Here is a 19371-nt window from a genome sequence, read left to right as displayed (position 1 = left end):
AGTTCTAAAAATTCTATCCTATATTACAGAATAATGAGAAAAAAACAATGAATTCATGAACCAACAGGTAATGCAGAAACCAAAAAACTTGAAGAAGCATTTTGTTTCTTTTCACTAAGCTCACAGTGAAAACAATTTTTTCAACTCCTAAAAACACCTGTGAAACCAGAAATTTGTTCCAAATAGTCACAGCAATCCAGAGAATGAAGGCAAAGCTGAAGGAATCACATTTCCTGATTTCAAACTACACTATGATGCTGTACTAATTAACAACAGTATGGTAATAGGTGCTATAAAAATAATAGCACAAAGACTGAAAGAACAAAATAAAGAACACAGAATGAAATCCACACATTATGGTCAACTAATTTTCACACGGAAGCAAAGAATACCTAACTGCAAAGGGATAGACTCTTTATCTCTTTAAAAATGATGTTAGGAAAAATGGATGAACCCATGCAAACTACTAAAAGTGAACTCTTTTCTTATACTTAAGAGAAGGGAATACACTCCAATATTCTTGCTGTAGAATTCCATGGACAGAGGACCCTGGTGGGCTACAGTCTGTGGCATTGCAAAGAGTTGGACATAGCTGAGAGGCTAACAAAAACTACTCACAAAAAAGTAACTCAAAATGGATTAAGACTTAACACACAAAGGCTTATACCATAAACCTTCCTTGAAGAAAATATAACAAAGAAGTTCCCCAACTTGGGTCTAATCAAATTCTTGTACATAGCACAAGAGCAAAATAAAAAACTAACATGAAAACTTCTACCAAAAGAAACAATTAAAAACATAAAGTCTACAGAATGGAAGAAATTTTTGAAATGTTGTAACATTCAAGATTCATGGAAAGAGCTTAAAATATAAACATTACAAGAAACTGATGTCAACCGTTACAGATGACTTTGAGAAGTTCAGGAAACAACAGCCAATGAGATGGAAATAGCAAAAGAAATAGAAGTGGAGGCTGAAGAGGTACTGAATCATTGTAATTTATGATAAAACTTTAACAGATGAGAAGTTGCTCTTTACAGATGAACAGAGGAAGCTCTTTTTTGAGATGGAATATACTCCTGATGAAAATGCTCTTAAGACTACTGAAATAATAAAAAAGGATTTAGAATACTACAGATATTCTAACAGATAAAGATATACCTATAGATAAAGATATAAAGATATAGCTAATAGATAAAGCAGAAGCAGAGTCAGTTTGAGTAGCAAACTGACTAAAATTTTGAAATTTCTAGTGTGGGTAAGACAATGCTATCAAACACCATTCATACTACTGAAAAACTATTTGTGAAATGAGTCAATCAATGCTGCAAACTTCACTGTGGAATTAAGAAACAGCCACACCAATCCTAATCTTCAGTAACCTTCATACTGATGAGTTAGGAGACATCAATATCAGGAAAACACGTTCCACCAACAAAAAGATTATCAGTCACTGAAGGCTCAAAATATAACATTTTTTAGCAACTAAATATCTTTACTAATTTTTTTAACTTTTACTTGATGCTTTTGAACTGTGGTGTTGAAGAAGACTCCTGAGAGTCCCCTGGACTGCAAGGAGATCCAAGTAGTCCATCCTAAAGGAGATCAATCCTGGGTGTTCATTGGGAGGACTGATGTTGAAGCTGAAGCTCCAATATTTTGGGCACCTCATGCGAACAGCTGACTCATTTCAAAAGACCCTGATGTTGGGAAAGATTGAAGGCAGGAGGAGAAGGGGATGACAGAGGATGAGATGGTTGGATGGTATCACCAACTCAATGGACATGAGTTTGGGTAAACTCCAGGAGTTGGTGATGGACAGGGAGGCCTAGCATGCTGTAGTCCATGGGGTCGCAAAGAGTCGGACACGATTGAGCGACTGAACTGAACTGACTTGAGTTTTATTTTTTGCTGTGTTGTAGAATTTACTTGTTTCTAAGAATTTTATTGAAGTATACTTGATTTACAATATTAGTATTTTTAAATAAAGATATGTACTTTTTCTTAATTTATTTTTGACTGTACTAAGTCTCTTGCTACATGGGCTTTCTCCAGTTATGCCCAGTCAGGGCTACTCCAGGTGCAGTGGAAGGGCTTCTCATTGCTGTGGCTACTCTTGCTGCAGAACATGGGCTCCAGAGAGCAGGGGCCCAATAGTTGTGGCACACAAGCTTAGCTGACCCTCTACATGTGGGATCTTCCTGGACTAGGGATCAAACTCATGTTCCCTGCGTTGGTAGGCAGACTTTTAATCACTGGACCTCCAGGGACATCCTTGTACATTTTTTTTTTCAAGACATGTTACTGCACACTTAATAAAACTATAGCACAGTGTAAATATAACATTTTTTAAGCACTAAAAATTTAAAAAAACTAGTATCACTCACTTTACTGCAATATTTGATTGACTGTAGTGGTCTGGTTTTTATCCTCATCCATGAGACGGCAGACAAAATGAAAACCAGAATCACAGAAAACTAACCAAACTCATTACTTGGATAATAGCCTTGTGTAACGCAACAAAACTGAGTCATGCCGTGTAGGGCCATCCACGATGGATGAGTCACAGCGGAGAGATCTAACAAAACATGGTCCACTGGAGAAGGGAATGGCAAACCACTTCAGCATTCTTGTCTTGTGAACTTCAGAATCAGTATGAAATGGCAAAAAGATAGGACACTGAAAGATGAACTTTCCAGGTAGGTAGGTGCCCAATATACTCCTGGAGAAGAGTTGAGAAATAGCTTCAGAAGGAAAGAAGAGACTGAGCCAAAGCAAAAACAATGGCCAGTTGTGTATGTGCCTAGTGGTGAAAGTAAAGCCCGATGCTGTAAAAAACAATATTGCATACGAACCTGGAATATTAGGTCCATGAATCAAGGTAAACTGGAAGTTGTTAAACAGGAGATGGCAAGAGTGAACATAAACATTTTAGGAATCGGTGAATTAAAAAGGACTGGAATGGGTGAATTTAATTCAGATAACCATTATGTTTACTCCTGTGAGCAACAACCGGTTGTAAGAAATGGAGCAGCCTTCATAGTAAACAAGAGTCCGAAATGCAGTACTTGGGTGCAATCTTAAAGATGACAGAATGCTCTCAGTTCACTTGCAAGACAAACCATCAATATCACAGTAATCTAAGTCATTGCCCAACCATTGTTGTCAAAGAAGCTGAAGTTGAACAGTTCTATAAAGACCTATAAGACCTTCTAGAACTAACACCAAAAAAAGATGTCCTTATCATCACAGGAGACTGGATGCAGAAGCAGGAACTCAAGAGACACTTGGAGTAACAGGCAAGTTTGAGCTAGGAGTACAAAATGAAGCAGGGAAAAAGCTAACAGAGTTTTGCCAAGAGAACACAGTCATAGCAAAGACCCTCTTTCAACAACACAAAAGTCGACTCTACACATGACATCACCAGATGGTCAATACCGAAATCAGTTTGATTATATTCTTTGCAGCCAAAGATGGAAAAGTTCTATACAGTCAGGAAAAAAAACAGGAGCTGACTGTGGCTCAGATCATGAACTCCTTATTGCAAAATTCAGACTTGAAAAAAAGTTGTGAAAACCACCAGTCCACTCAGGTATGACCTAAATCAAATCCCTTATGATTACACAGTGAAAGTGACAAATAGATTCAAGGGATTAGATATGATAGACAGAGTGCCTGAAGAACTACAGACAGAGGAAGCAATGATCAAAACCATTCTCAAGAAAAAGAAATGCAAAACGGCAAAATGGTTGTCTGAAGAGCCCTTACAAATAGCTGACTAAAGAAGAGAAATGAAAGGCAAAGGAGAAAAGGGCAGATAAATCTGTCTAATGCAGAGTTCCAAAGAAGAGCAAGGAGAGAGAAGATGCCTTCCTCAGTGGTCAATGCAAAAAGATAGAGGAAAACAACAGAATGGGAAAGACTAGAGATCTCTTCCAGAAAATTGGAGATACCAAGGGAACACTTCATGCAAAGATGGGCTCAATAAAGGACAGAAAGAGTACGGACCAAACAGAAGCAGAAGATATTAAGAGGTGGCAAGAATACCACGATGGTGTGATCAGTCACCTAGAGCCAGATATCTTGGAGTATGAAGTCAAGTGGGCTTTAGGAAGAATAACTATGAAGGAAGCTAGCAGAGGTGATGAATTCCAGTTGAGCTATTTCAAATCCTCAAAGATGATATGCTATGTCTCACTAGAGAACAAAGACACTTAGCAGCAGCACTTCTGGGAAGCACTCATTGACAAGAGTCCTCCTAAAGGCCTCCATTACCTCACCAAATAATCTGTAGGATCCAGTGCTGGATCACTTCAAGCCAAATAACCAAGGAGGAGGGGACAGAGTCCCAGCCCCACCTATCAGCAGATAAATGGATTAAAGTTACACTGAGCACAGCTCTATTACCAGAGTGAATTCAGAGTAATAACAAGATCTCAGAAAAAGCCTTGAGGCAAGGGTTGAGAAGATTTAAGAAATATTTTAAGAAATGAAAAAAACAGGAGCAGGAGTCAGAAGCAGAATAACTTAGGTAGAACACAAAAGTGACCTGGAAGACAATAGTTGAAATCTCTGCCATGGAACAGAATAAAGAAAAAAGAATGGAAATAAATAATAATATTCTAAGAAACTTCTAAAACAACATATGAAGCACTAACATTCACATGATATGGGTTCCAGAAGAAGAGAAAGGAAACAGTGAACAAAGTTCAGGAAGTGCAAAGTCCCAGGCAGGATAAACCTAAGGATAAACACACCAAGACACACAGTAATCAAATTACCAATGCTTAAAGACAAAGGAAAAAATATTAAAATTAACAAGGGAAAAACAACAAATAACATACCAGGGAACTCCCACAGGTTATCAGTTGACTTCTCAGCCCAAAAGGGAATGGCACAATATATTTTAAGTGATGAAAATGAAGAACCTACAACCAAGGATATCGTATCGAACAAGACTCTCATCCAGATCTGATGGAAAAAATAAAAGCTTCACAGACAAGCTATGAGAATATAGCACTACCAGACCAGCCTTGAAACAAACGTTAAAAAAAACTCCTGTAGGCGAAAGAGAGCAGCAACTTAAAACAACCATATACATATACATATGACTTTACCAAAACCTTATGGAAACAAACAGCAAACCCCAAAACTACCATATTTACATACACATACACAGCAAGAGCAATGCAAACACACAAAAAAAACCATGAAAAGGTAAGAGACAAAAGAGGAAAGCAAGAAAAAGACCAACAAAAACAAAGCAAGTCAGAAAATGGTCGTAGGAACATACATGTCAATAATTATCTTAAATGTGATGTATTAAATCCTCCATTCAAAACACAAACACTACCTGAATGGCTGCAGAAACAAAATCTATATATCAGTTCAGTTCAGTAGCTCAGTTGTGTCCAACTCTTTGCAACCCCATGAATCGCAGCTCACCAGGCCTCCTTGTCCACCACCAACTCCCGGAGTTTATACAAACCCATGTCCATCAAGTCAGTAATGCCATCCAACAATCTCATCCTCTGTCATCCCCTTCTCCTCCTGCTCCCAATTCTTCCCAGCATTAGGGTCTTTTCCAATGAGTCAACTCTTCGCATGAGGTGGCCAAAGTATTGGAGTTTCAGCTTCAACATCAATCCTTCCAGTGAACACCCAGGACTGATCTCCTTTAGGATGGACTATGCTGCCTTAAAGAGATCCACTACAGACTTAAGGACAAATACAGACTGAAAATGAGATGGTGGGAGAAAGTAGTCTATGCAAATGAAATCAAAAGAAAGCAGGAGCAGCAATTCTCATATCAGACAAAAAAGAACGTAAAGACTGTTACAGGAGACAAAAAAGGACATTACATAATTATCAAGGGATCTTCTCAATCCAAGAAGAATATAGAACCACTGTAAACATATATGCAGTCAGCATAGAAGCACCTCAATATACAAGCTAAATGTTAAAAGACAAAAAGGAAAAAAAGTGACAATCAACAGATCACTGAGACAGAAAATAAGTAAGGAAATACAATCCTGAAAAGACCCATTAGATAGATGGACGTGATTGTCACTTATACAGCATTCCATCCAAAATCCAACAGTCTTTTCAAGTGCACATGGCACATTCTCCAGGATTGACCACATACTGGGACACAAAGCAATCTTTTATAAACTTAAGAAACCCCAATTCATATCAAACATCTTTTTCAACCACAACTCTTTAACATTAGAAATAAACTATAGGGAAAAAAATCTTAAAACAACAACAACAAAACACCATATGATACTAAACAACAAATGGATTACTAAAAAACTTAAAAACTACCTGAGGATAACTGAAAACGAAAGCACAAAAATCCAGGACTTCCCTTTAGATTAAAATGAAAATGAAATTAGAACACTCTTTAACACCATTCACAAAAACAACTCAAAACAGATTAAAGACCTAAATGTGAAACTGGATATTACAAAATTCTTACAGAAAAACACAGGCAGAATGCTGACAAAAATCACAGCAAACCCTTTTCAATCTGTCTCCCAGAGTAATGGAATTTAAAACAAAAACAAGCAAATGGAATCAAATTAAATGCTTTTGTACAGGAAAAAACAAAATGAAAACATAACCCACAGGAGAAAATATTTGTAAAAACACTTCTGACCAACAAGGGACTGATCTCCAAAATTGAAAAGCATATCATCAAAACAAGCAACTCAATCAAAATATGGGAAGATCTAAACAGATGTTCTCCAAAGAAGGCACATGGAAGACTAAGAAACACATAAAAACCCAATCACTAACTATGTTGTTGTTGTCATTGAGTTGCTAAGTTATGTCCAACTCTTTGTGACCCCATGAACTGCACCATGCCAGGATTCTCTGTCTTTCACCATTTCCCGGAGTTTGCTCAACCTCAGGTCCACTGAGGCAGTGATGCCACCCAACCATCTCACCCTCTGTTGCCCCGTTTTCCTCCTAAGGCCCACTTGACTTTCTAAGGCCCAAGTGACTGCACACTCCAGGATGTCTGGCTCTAGATGAGTGAGTACTACATCATGGTTATCCAGATCATTAAGACCTTTTGGTACACTTCTGCATATTTTTGCCACATCTTCTTAATTTCTTCTGCTTCTGTTAGGTCCTTGCCATTTCTGTCATTAGAAAAATGCAAATTAAAAGTACAAGGAAATACCACTTCACATTTGTCAAATGGACAGCATCAAAAATAACAAATGGTGGAGAGTGTGTGGAAAAAACAGAATCCTTCTACACTACTGGTAGGAATGGCAACTGGTAAAGCCTATGGGGAACAGTATGGCAGTTCCTTAAAAAACTAAAACTAGAGCCACCATATGACCCTGCAATTCAACTCCTAGGAGTTTATCCAGAGCAAAACATGGTCCAAAGGATACATACACCCCAATGTTGACTGCAACACTGTTCACAATAGTCAAACAATGGAAACAACCTAAACATCCACCAACAGAGGAATGTATAAATAAGATGTGGCATAAATATCAGCCATAAAAAAGAATGCAATAATACCATTTGCAGCAACATAGATGGACCTAGTGAGTGTCATACTGAGTGAAGTAAGTCAAACAGAACACTCAGACAGAAAAAGAAATACCATAAATATGGCTTATGTGGGGAATTCAGGGGATGGGGTGGGGAAGGGAATGATACAAATGAACTTATTTACAAGACACAGTCTCACAGAGAAGGAACTTATGCTTATCATGAGGGAAGGATGGGGTGTTTGGAACTGATATGGACACACTGCTGTATTTAAAATGGACAGCATTTAAACCTGAGCACCACTTGCGACTAGGCCCACATGCCACCGTGATAAATCTAAACAATGTAAGAATGATTCCACATACCCCAACAAAGACACAATAAGCCTACTTAATTAATAAATTAAAAATGAGTGAATCAATAAAGCTAGTTACTTGGAGTACACAATGAAGCAGCACAAAGGCTAATAGAGTTTTGCCAAGAGAACAAACTGGTAACAGCAAACACCCTCTTCCAACAACACAAGAGAAGACTCTACATGTGGACATCACCAGATGGTCAACACCGAAATCAGACTGATCATATTCTTTGCAGCCAAAGATGGAGAAGCTCTATACAGTCAGCAAAAACAAGACCAGGAGCTGACTGTGGCTCACATCATTAACTTTTTATTGCCAAATTCAGACTTAAATTGAAGAAAGTGGGGAAAACCACTAGACCATTCAAGTATGACCTAAATCAAATTCCTTATGACTACACAGCAGAAGTGAGAAATAGATTTAAGGGACTAGATCTGATAAAGTGCCTGATGAACTATGGACAGAGGTTCGTGACATTGTACAGGAGACAGGAATCAACACCATCCCCAAAAAAAAGAAATGCAAAAAGGCAAATGGTTGTCTGAGGAGGCCTTACAGATAGCTGGGAAGAGAAGAGAAGCGAAAAGCAAAGGAGAAAAGGAAAGATATACCCACGTGAATCCAGAGTTCCAAAGAATAGCAAGGAGAGATAAGAAAGCCTTCCTCAGCGATCAATGCAAAGAAATAAGGAAAACAACAGAATGGGAAAGACTAGAGATCTCTTTGAGAAAATCAGAGATACCAAGGGAACATTTCATGCAAAGATGGGCTCAATAAAGAACAGAAATGGTAGGGACTTAACAGAAGCAGAAGATATTAAGAAGAGGTGGCAAGAATACACGGAATTATCATACAGAAAAATCTTCACGACCCAGATAATCATGATGGTGTGGTCACTCACCTAGAGTCAGACATCCTAGAATGTGAAGTCAAGTGGGCCTTAGGAAGCATCACTACGAACAAAGCTAGGGGAGGTGATGGAATTCCAGTTGAGCTATTTCAAATCCTGAAAGATGATGCTGTGAAAGTGCTACACTCAATAAGTCAGCAAATTTGGAAAACTCAGCAGTGGCCACAGTACTGGAAAAGGTCAGTTTTCATTCCAATCCTAAAGAAAGGCAATGCCAAAGAGTGCTCTAACTACCACACAATTGCACTCTTTTCACACGCTAGTAAAGTAATGCTCAAAATTCTCCAAGCCAGGCTTCAGCAATACATGAACCACGACTTCCAGATATTCAAGCTGGTTTTAGAAAAGCCAGAGGAAGCAGAAATCAAATTGCCAACATTCACTGGATCATAGAAAAAGCAAAAGAGTTCCAGAAAAATATCTATTTCTGTTTACTGACTATGCCGAAGCCTTTGACTGTGTGGATCACAATAAACTGTGCAAAATTCTGAAAGAGATGGGAATACCAGACTACCTGACCTGCCTCTTGAGAAACCTGTTATGCAGGCCAGGAGGCAACAGTTAGAACTGGACATGGAACAACAGACTGGGTCCAAATAGGAAAAGGAGTACGTCAAGGCTGTATATTGTCACCCTGCTTATTTAACTTATATGCAGAGTACATCATGAGAAACGCTGGGGTGGAGGAAGCCCAAGCTGGAATCAAGATTGCCAGGTGAAATATCAATAACCTCAGATATGCAGATGACACCACCCTTATGGCAGAAAGTGAAGAACTAAAGAGCCTCTTGATGAAAGTGAAAGAGGAGAATGAAAAAATTGGCTTAAAACTCAACATTCAGAAAACTAAGATCATGGCATCTGGTCCCATCACTTCATGGCAAACAAATGGGGAAACGGTGGAAATAGTGGCTGACTTTATTTTTCTGGGCTCCAAAATGACCTCAGATGGTGATTGCAGCCATGAAATAAAAGACGTTTACATCTTGGAAGGAACGTTATGACCAACCTAGACAGCATATTAAAAAGCAGAGACATCACTTTGTCAACAAAAGTCTGTCTAGTCAAGGCTATGGTTTTTCCAGTGGTCATGTATGGATGTGCGAGTTGGATGGTAAAGAAAGCTGAGCACTGAAGAATTGATGCTTTTGAACTGTGGTGTTAGAGAAGACTCTTGAGAGTCCCTTGGACAGCAAGGAGATCCAATCAGTCCATCCTAAAGGAGATCAGTCCTGGGTATTCACAGGAAGGACTGATGTTGAAACTGAAACTCCAGTACTTTGGCCACCTGATGGGAAGAGCTGACTCACTGGCAAGACCCTGATGTTGGATGGCATCACCAACTCAATGGACATGGGTTTGGATGGACTCTGGCAGTTGGTGATGGACAGGGAGGCCTGGCGTGTTGTGGTTCCTGGGGTTGCAAAGAGTCAGACACGACTGAGTGACTAAAGTGAACTGAACTGAAAAAACTACTTTTTTAGTTGGTAAAAGAAAAAATAAAAGGAATAACCAACAAGTTCCTACTGTACAGCACACATAACACTGCTCAATATTTAATAATAACCTAAATGGGAAAAAAATCTGAAAAAGAATTGATAAAGGTATATTATTTTGTTTTACATCTAAAACCATCACAACATTGTTAATCGACTATACTCAATATTAAATTAAATGTAAAAAAATAAAAGATCAAGCAGCATATTTCTTAAGGAAAAAGAGAACAATGCCATGGTTATTTGTTAACTTCTCAAAGAAAAGGAAAAACAATCATGCACTTGTGAATAGATATACTGGATGCTGCAGTATTCAAACTGTACTTTGTAATCATAGTTGGAGTTTTTGTATATATGGTTGCAGGGCTAACAATAGTTTTATAGTTTTACAAACTTATTTATAAAAAAAAAAGTCCATGGCAGAAACAAGTATAGCTAATTAAAGTTAAAATTTATTATCAGGTCCAGTAGAAACGTTGGCCAAACTCCATAATCAACAACTCTTGAACTTCAATTCTTTCAAATACATATAATGGTGACAAGTGAATCTTATCAAATATCTGCTGAAATGTAGTTACAATGAAAATACATTCTTTTAAAAGACTAAAATAATATATATTGGAATAAGATTTGCACACTTCATTTGCAAGGGTAACATAATGTTACAGTTAAAGGATATCCAGAAAAGCAGAACCTCATACAGTATGTGCGAGGACTAAGCAGAACTCCAGGGGTAGCAGGTGGAGGTCGCTGTTTAGTCACTCAGGCGTCATTCTTTGCAACCCCATGGACTGTGGCACCACAGGCTTCCCTGTCCCTACCTCCTCAAATTTTTGTCCATCGAGTCAGTGAGGCCATCCAACCATCTCATCCTGTGCCACCTCCTTCTCTTTTTGCCTTCAGTCTTTCTCAGTAGGGTTAGGGTGAGGGATTGTAAACTAACTGATCAGTGAGTACTTCAACTGGTCATATTTCTTTACATAGTGATACAAACCTTCACTCCTTAAGGATCTGGCCCATTACTAGTATACTTTTGTCTGGACTGGGTTGTTTCAGTGTTTCAGTGTCCTAAAATTACAAGGCACAGTTGTACTAAGAGATATCGCCAGAATTTCTTGTATGGACATTATGCCATCCTCTACTTTGTGGCCATTATGAAATAGTATTTCAATTTCCCCTTCCTGCTTGTCAGAATGAATCAGCAAAGCCAGAAGAGAAACTCCTTTGTCTGCTGATTCACTGTGATGTATATCATGTGTCCAAATTACAAGGAAGCACTCAACTTTCAGTTTAATGTAATCACTGATGATGTGTCTATGAGTGAAAGCAATCCTCCTTCTGAAACTAACACCTCATCTCTTTCCAAGGAAAGCATAAAGTCATGGGGAAAGGAAGCTAAAACTGGTAGCAGGTCACTCAGAATAATAGTAAATGGTGCTGAGGAGATATTAGCATGATGTCAACACAAGTTTTTCTCAACTTCAGTCCCAGCTAGCAAATAACCTAGACAAGACAACCCTGTAAAAATCCCAGAATGTGGGGCTAAGACTGAAGAGCATTCTTGGAACTGAAACATAAGAGAATGCGTAAGAAGGCTAAGAGGGACGCTTTTATTCAGATTATACTGTCCATCTCCCAAGCAAGCACACCAACATACCAAGAAGGATCTACTGGGTCTACGGTTTCTATAGTGGGCAAAGGAGAGTCCAAAATGGATATCCAGCTTCCCCAGCCTTTTCAGCGACACTCACAGCAACCCAGTGAAGTTCTATGGGGACTGCAGAAAGAAGACGCACTGCTTAACCACTGGGATTATAATGTAACTGAGGGGTAGGGTCTACTAGCGCTCCCATTATGGTAGACCAAGTTTCCCTTGCAGAGGTGGCAAGTAGAGAGCTCAGACAGTGACTCTGTGATTCTGCAGAGCCACTGCAATGGCCACATCTGAAGAATGAACTCAGTGCACAGTTCTGCCTGATACTGGACCCCAAACAATTACCCTTATCAGCTTTGAAGCCTTTTTATTTTCTATACTGGCAACCCATGGTTAGTTCACTGAATGGCTTCTCCATCCTGTAGCACAAACCAATCAGCAAACCCAACCACAGAATCTGGGAAGCTCCACAGTCCATCCAACAACAGTACTTACAACAGCACTTGTGCAAAGACTGACTGAGCAATACTAGAAAGGGCAGCTGTTGGCCCCAACTGACCAGGGAACTTAGTGCAAAGTTCCATCACATTTAAGTCCTTTGCCAGCGAGGCATACAAGTGCAGTTTGAGCAAGTAAGTAGACTCATAAGCACCACATACTCTTCTGTACAACTCTAGTTTCATCTAATCAGGAAGTCTGAACACAATATCTAGGGTCCTACAGGCCCACTTACAATGGCACCTAAGCACAGAGCCCCCAGCAAGGCCATGAGGTAACCAACACAGCAGTCCTATCTGACCAAGAAATTGGTAAGCAACTCTGTCATGTTAGAGTGCCCAAGCATCAAGACCCAACAACCAAGAAAACCATTCTAAAACCCTGATCAGGCAAGGAAGCAAATTCCAGGCCCAACCAAAAACTGAGTATAGGAACATGTTCCATGCTATTAGTAAGCCTGCAAGAGAATCAATGGAACTAAGGTGCAAACTCTAAAGCCAATCATATACAGAAAACCAAGTGAGCACTCCTAACTAATTCCTATTCAGACAGTGACTGACCTCCTGGTCTCAGAGGTACATAACAGCTCAACAGGAAGAAAAAAACCAACCCTCACTGACTCATGGCAAGTCTCACTTGCCCAAGAAGACTATAAACTGACCCATATTAAACCCAAGTTGAGGTAATACGTGAAGGGCTGTCTCTGCCCAAGAAAACCTGAGAAGTCTGAAAAAGGAGATCACCATTTAAATATGCAAATATCACTAGCAAGGTAGAGCGACTATGAAAAATCAGATAAAACACACATCACCAAAGAAGACTATTTAAACTTCAATAATTGACCACAGAAAAACAGACTGTCAACTGTATGACAAAGATTAGAAGTTTCTTATAGAAGAAACTTTTATTAAACTGAAACACACAGGAAGACAACTAAATGAAACACAGAAAACAATAAAGAACAAAATGAAAAACTCAACAAAGAAACAGACATATGTACACCTATAGCTGAGTCATGTTGAGCAATGGCAGAAACCAACGCAATACTGTAAAGCAATTATACTCTACTTGAAAACATCAATTTTTGAAAATAATAATAAAGGATCATATGAGCACAGAAAAAATTAATTTCAAGCTTTCATAGGTAATTTGAAAATTCAAAACAGAGTGTAATTAACATATTGTTTAATCACTCTTTTTTCCCTTAACAATCCACTTTGATTAGTTTCAGATGACATAAAATATTCTTCACAATTTATACAATAAATGTATAATTCTTCAAAAAAAGTACAAATTATTTTAAGGGTGAGAAGACTTCTTTTAGTGAAGAAGTCAATGAATGAAATAAAGAATTAAATAGAGAATTTCAAGATCAGACACAACCAAGCAGAACAGAGAATCAGTTAACCAGAAGAGAGTCATTTGAAATTATTAGGCTACAGGAGCAAAAAAAAAAAGGTAAACAAAATAAAACCAATAGGACTTAATAGACATCATCAAAAGGAAACTATACATACTTTTTGTGAATCCCAGAAATGGAAGACAAAGGAAGAGAAAAGTACATGTAAAAGAAAAATGGCTGAAGACCTTCCATATCTTGGGAAAGAAATGAATTGCTAAGTCCCAAAAGGCTTCCCTGGGGGGTTAGATGATAAAGAAACCACCTACAATGCAGGAGACCCTGGTTTGAGAAGATATGCTAGAGAAAACAATGGCTACCAACTCCCGAATTCTTACCTGGAGAATTTCATGGACACAGGAGCCTGGAGGACTACAGTTCATGTGGTCACAAAGAGACAGACAAAACTGACCGACAGGGATAAAGTACTTTAATTAGGTTACCTCAAAAGAATCACACCAACATGTTATAATTGTTAAAGTCAAATATAACAAGAATTTTGAAAGCACCATGAGAAAAGTGACGCATCTTACACAAGACTATAAGCATCAAAACCTTGGCAGATAAGAAAAGAAAGGGATAATATAAACACTGAAAGAAAACCAAATATACTACTCCCAAGAATTTTCCTGTTGGTCTAGCAGTTTAAGAATCCATCTTCCAATTGAGAGGACTTGAGATAACACTTCTAACCTGGAGCAATGACTATTATAAAAAAACAAAAGACTTAAGTACTGGCAAACACATGGATAAAAAGGAACTCTTGAACCCAGTTGTGGATGTGACTGGTGATGGAAGTAAAGACCAATGCTGTAAAGAGTAATATTGCATAGAAATCTGGAATGTTAGGCCCATGAACCAAGGCAAGTGGTCAAACGGGACATGGCAAGAGTGAACATTGACATTTTAGGAATCAGTGAACTAAAATGGAATGGAATGGGTGAATTTAATTCAGATGACCATTGTATCTATCACTGTGGGCAAGAACCCTTTAGAAGAAATGGAGTAGCCCTCATAGTCAACAAGAATCCGAAAGACAGTACTTGGATGCAATCCCAAAATGACAGAATCATCTCTGTTAGTTTCCAAGGCAAATCATTCAATATCACAATGATCCAAGTCTATGCCCCAACCAGTAATGCAGAAGAAGCTGAAATTGAACGATTCTATGAAGACCTACAAGATCTTCTAGAACTAACACCAAAAAAATTGTCCTTTTCATTACAGGTGACTGGAATTTGGAGTAAGTGGCAAGTTTAGCCTTGGAGTACAAAACAAAGCAGGGCAGAAGCTAACAGTTTTGCCAAGAGAACACACTGGTCAGACCAAACAACTTCTTCCAACAACATGAGAGAAGACTCGACACATTGACATCAGCAGGTCAATACCAAAATCAGACTAATTATATTCTTTGCAGCCAAAGATGCAGAAGAAGCTCTATACAGTCAGCAAAAACAAGACCTGGAGGTGACTGTGGCTCAGATCATGAACTCCTTATTGCCAAATTCAGACTTAAATTGAAGAAAGTAGGGAAAACCACTAGGTCATTCAGGTATGACCTAAATCAAACCTCTTATGGTTATACAGTGGAAGTGAGAAATAGATTTAAGGGACTAGATCTGATAGAGTGCCTGATAAATTATGGATGGAAGTTCATGACATTGTACAGGAGACAGAGATCAAGACCTTCCCCCAAAAAACAAATGCAAAAAGGTAAAATGGTTGTCTGAGGAGGCCTTACAAGTAGCTGTGAAAAGAAGCAAAAGGCAAAGGAGAAAAGAGCAGGTATGACCATTTGAATACAGAGTTTCAAAGAATAGCAAGGAGAGATAAGAAAGCCTTCCTCAGCAGCGATCAATGCAAAGAAATAGAGGAAAACAATAGAATGGGAAAGACTAGCAATCTCTTCAAGAAAATTAGTGATACCAGCGAACATTTCATGAAAAGATGGGCACAATAAAGGACAGAAACGGTATGGACCTAACAGAAGCAGAAGATATTAAGAAAAGGTAGCAATACACAGAAGCACTGTATGAAAAAGATCCTCATGACCCAGATAATCACGATGGTGTGATCACTCACCTAGAGCCAGACATCCTGGAATGTGAAATCAAGTGGGCCTTAGGAAGCATCACTACGAACAAAGCTAGTGGAGGTGACAGAACTCCAGTTGAGCTATTTGAAATCCTGAAAGATGACACTGTTAAAGTGCTGCACTCAATATGCCAGAAAATATGGAAAACTCAGCAGTGGCCACAGGACTGGAAAAGGTCAGTTTTCATTCCAATCCCAAAGAAAGACAAAGCCAAAGAATGTTCAATCCACCACACAACTGCACTCATTTCACACAATGCTCAAAATTGTCCAAACCAGGCTTCAGCAATACATCAACCATGAACTTCCAGATATTCAAGCTGGATTTAGAAAAGGCAGAGGAATCAGGGATCAAATTGTCAACCTCTGCTGGATCATAGAAAAAGCAAGCGAGTTCCAGAAAAACATCTACTTCTTTTTTATTGACTACGCCAAAACCTTTGACTGTATGGGTCACAACAAACTGTGGAAAATTCTTCAAGAGATGGGAATACCAGACCACCTGATCTACCTCCTGAGAAATCTGTATGCAGGTCAAGAAGCAACAGTTAGAACTGGACATGGAAAAATGATTGGTTCCAAATCTGCAAAGGAGTCCATCAAGGCTGTATATAGTTACCTTGTTTATTTACCTTACATGCAGAGTACATCATGTGAAATTCCCAGGTGGATGAAGGGCAAGCTGGAATCAAGATTGCTGGGTGAAACAGCAATAAAGAGAAGAGTGAAAAAGTTGGCTTAAAACTCAACATTCAGAAAACTAAGATCATGGCATCTGGTTCCATTATTTCATGGCAAACAGATGGGGAAACAATGGAAGCAGTGACAGACTTTATCTTTGGGGGCTCCAAAAGCACTGCAGATGGTGTCTGCAGTCATGAAATTAAAAGACGCCTGCTCCTTAGAAAAAAAGCTATGACCAACCTAGATGGCATATTAAAATGGAGAGAATTTCCTTTACCAACAAAAGTCCATTCAGTTAAAGCTATGGTTTTTCCAGGAGTCATGTATGGATGTGAGACCACATGGACTGCAGCCTACCGGGCTCCTCCGTTCATGGGATTTTCTAGGCAAGAGTACTGCAGTGCGGTGCTATTGCCTTCTCCGACTATAAAGACAGCTGAGTGCCAAAGAATTGATGCTTTTGAACTGTGGTGTTGGAGAAGACTCTTGAGAGTCCCTTGGACTGCACGGAGATCCAACCAGTCCATCCTAAAGGAAATGAGTCCTGAATATTCATTGGAAGGACTGATGTTGAAGCTGAAACTCCAATACTTTGGCCAACTGTTGCAAAGAGCTGACTCATTTGAAAAGAGCCTGATGCTGGGAATGATTGAAGTTGGCAGAAAGGGATGACAAGAGGATGAGATGGTTGGATGGCATCACCAACTCAATGGATGTGAGTTTGAGTAAGATCCGGGAGTTGGTGATGGACAGGGAGGCAGTGCGTGCGGCAGTCCATGGGGTTACAACACAAAGAGTCGGACATGACTGAACGACTGAACTGAACTGAGCTGTACAGTTACTGAGGATATAAATTTGTATTATCATTATGGTAAATAGCATGGAAGATCCTGAAAAAAATTAAAAATACAACTACTACATGACCAGCATTTCAGTTTTGGGTATATAGTTAAATAAAAACCAAAGTCATTAGCTGAGAAAATATCTTCCTCACAAGATTTCATTACATACCATTATTTATAATACCTAAGGCATGGAAACAACCTAAGCACCCATGGATGGATGAACATAATGTGGTACATACACACAGCTAAACATAATACTACTTGGCTAGAGAAAAGAAGAAAACTCTCCAATTTGCTACAACATGAATGATCTTGAGGGTATTATGGTAAGCGAAACAATTCAGAAATAGACACATAATATGTTATCTCACTTACATGTGGAATCCTTAAAAAAGCAAACTCACAGAACAAATTGGTGTTTGCAAGAGGAGAGTGAAGGAAATTGAATGAAGGTAAACAAGAAGTTAAAAATTCTAGTAATAAGTAAATCATAGGGATGTAATGCCTGTAATCAATACTGTGCCATATACTTGAGTATCACTGAGAAATTATATTTTTAATTTTCTTATAGAAAAAACTGTAGCTATATGAGGTAATGAATGTTAACCAAATTTATTTTGGTTATCATCACACTATACATATACATCAGTTCAGTTCAGTTCAGTCGCTCAGTCGTGTTCAACTCTTTGCTACCCCATGAATCACAGCACGGCAGGCCTCCCTGTCCATCACCAGCTCCTGGAGTCCACCCAAACCCATGTCCATCGAGTAGGTGATGCCATCCAACCATCTCATCCTCTGTCGTCCCCTTCTCCTCCTGCCCCTAATTCTTCCCAGCATTACGGTCTTTTCCAATGAGTCAACTCTTCGCATCAGGTGGCCAAACTATTGGAGTTGCAGCTTCAACATCAGTTCTTCCAATGAACACCCAGGACTGATCTCCTTTAGGATGGATTGATTGGATCTCCTTGCAGTCCAAGGGACTCTCAAGAGTCTATTCCAACACCACAGTTCAAAAGCATCAATTCTGTGGTGCTCAGCTTTCTTCACCGTCCAACTCTCACATCCATACATGACTGGAAAAACCATAGCCTTGACTAGATGGACCTTTGTTGGCAAAGTAATGTCTCTGTTTTTAAATATGCTATCTAGGTTAGTCATAACCTTCCTTCCAAGGAGTAAGCGTCTTTTAATTTCATGGCTGCAGTCACCATCAGCAGTGATTTTGGAGCTCAAAAAAATAAAGTCTGACACTGTTTCCATTGTTTCCCCATCTATTTCCCATGAAGTGATCGGACCAGATGCCATGATCTTAGTTTTCTGAACGTTGAGCTTTAAGCCAACTTTTTCACTCTCTACTTTCACTTTCATCAAGAGGCTCTTTAGTTCTTCTTCACTTTCTGCCATAAGGGTGGTGTCATCCGCATATCTGAGGTTATTGATATTTCTCCCGGCAATCTTGATTCCAGCTTGTGCTTCCTCCAGCCCAGCATTTCTCATGATGTACTCTGCATATAAGTTAAATAAGCAGGGTGACAATATACAGCCTTGACGTACTCCTTTTCCTATTTGGAACCAGTCTGTTGTTCCATGTCCAGTTCTAACTGTTGCTTCCTGACCTGCATACAGGTTTCTCAAGAGACAGGTCAGATGGTCTGGTAGTCCCATCTCTTTCAGAATTTTCCACAGTTTATTGCGATCCACACAGTCAAAGGCTTTGGCACAGTCAATAAAGCAGAAATAGATGCTTTTCTGGAACTCTCTTGCTTTATCGATGACCCAGCGGATGTTGGCAGTTTGATCTCTGGTTCCTCTGGCTTTTCTAAAACAAGCCTGAACATCTGGAATTTCACGGTTCACGTATTGCTAAAGCCTGGCTTGGAGAATTTTGAGCATTACTTTACTAGCGTGAGAGAT

At 39.0% G+C, this 19371-nt stretch overlaps 1 protein-coding gene and 1 long non-coding RNA gene across 38 annotated transcripts in view; both read right to left on the bottom strand.

The window, feature by feature from the left end:
* Positions 1–19371, bottom strand: part of LOC145537620 (lysine-specific demethylase 6A-like) — a 191327-nt gene that overhangs the window by 122759 nt on the left and 49197 nt on the right. The gene's annotated exons all lie outside the window — the stretch shown is intronic.
* LOC145537623 (uncharacterized) lies at positions 1999–18262 on the bottom strand. Its single transcript, XR_014076403.1, has 2 exons — positions 11162–18262; positions 1999–5541 (listed from the first exon to the last, which is right to left on the bottom strand). It is a non-coding gene; the product is annotated as an uncharacterized LOC145537623 (long non-coding RNA).

The sequence above is a fragment of the Giraffa tippelskirchi genome, chromosome Y, assembly GCF_054371585.1.
Source record: "Giraffa tippelskirchi isolate mGirTip1 chromosome Y, T2T-mGirTip1v1.2.pri, whole genome shotgun sequence".
In the NCBI taxonomy this organism is placed as follows: Eukaryota; Metazoa; Chordata; class Mammalia; order Artiodactyla; family Giraffidae; genus Giraffa; species Giraffa tippelskirchi.
This window is presented reverse-complemented; position numbering and strand designations above follow the sequence as displayed.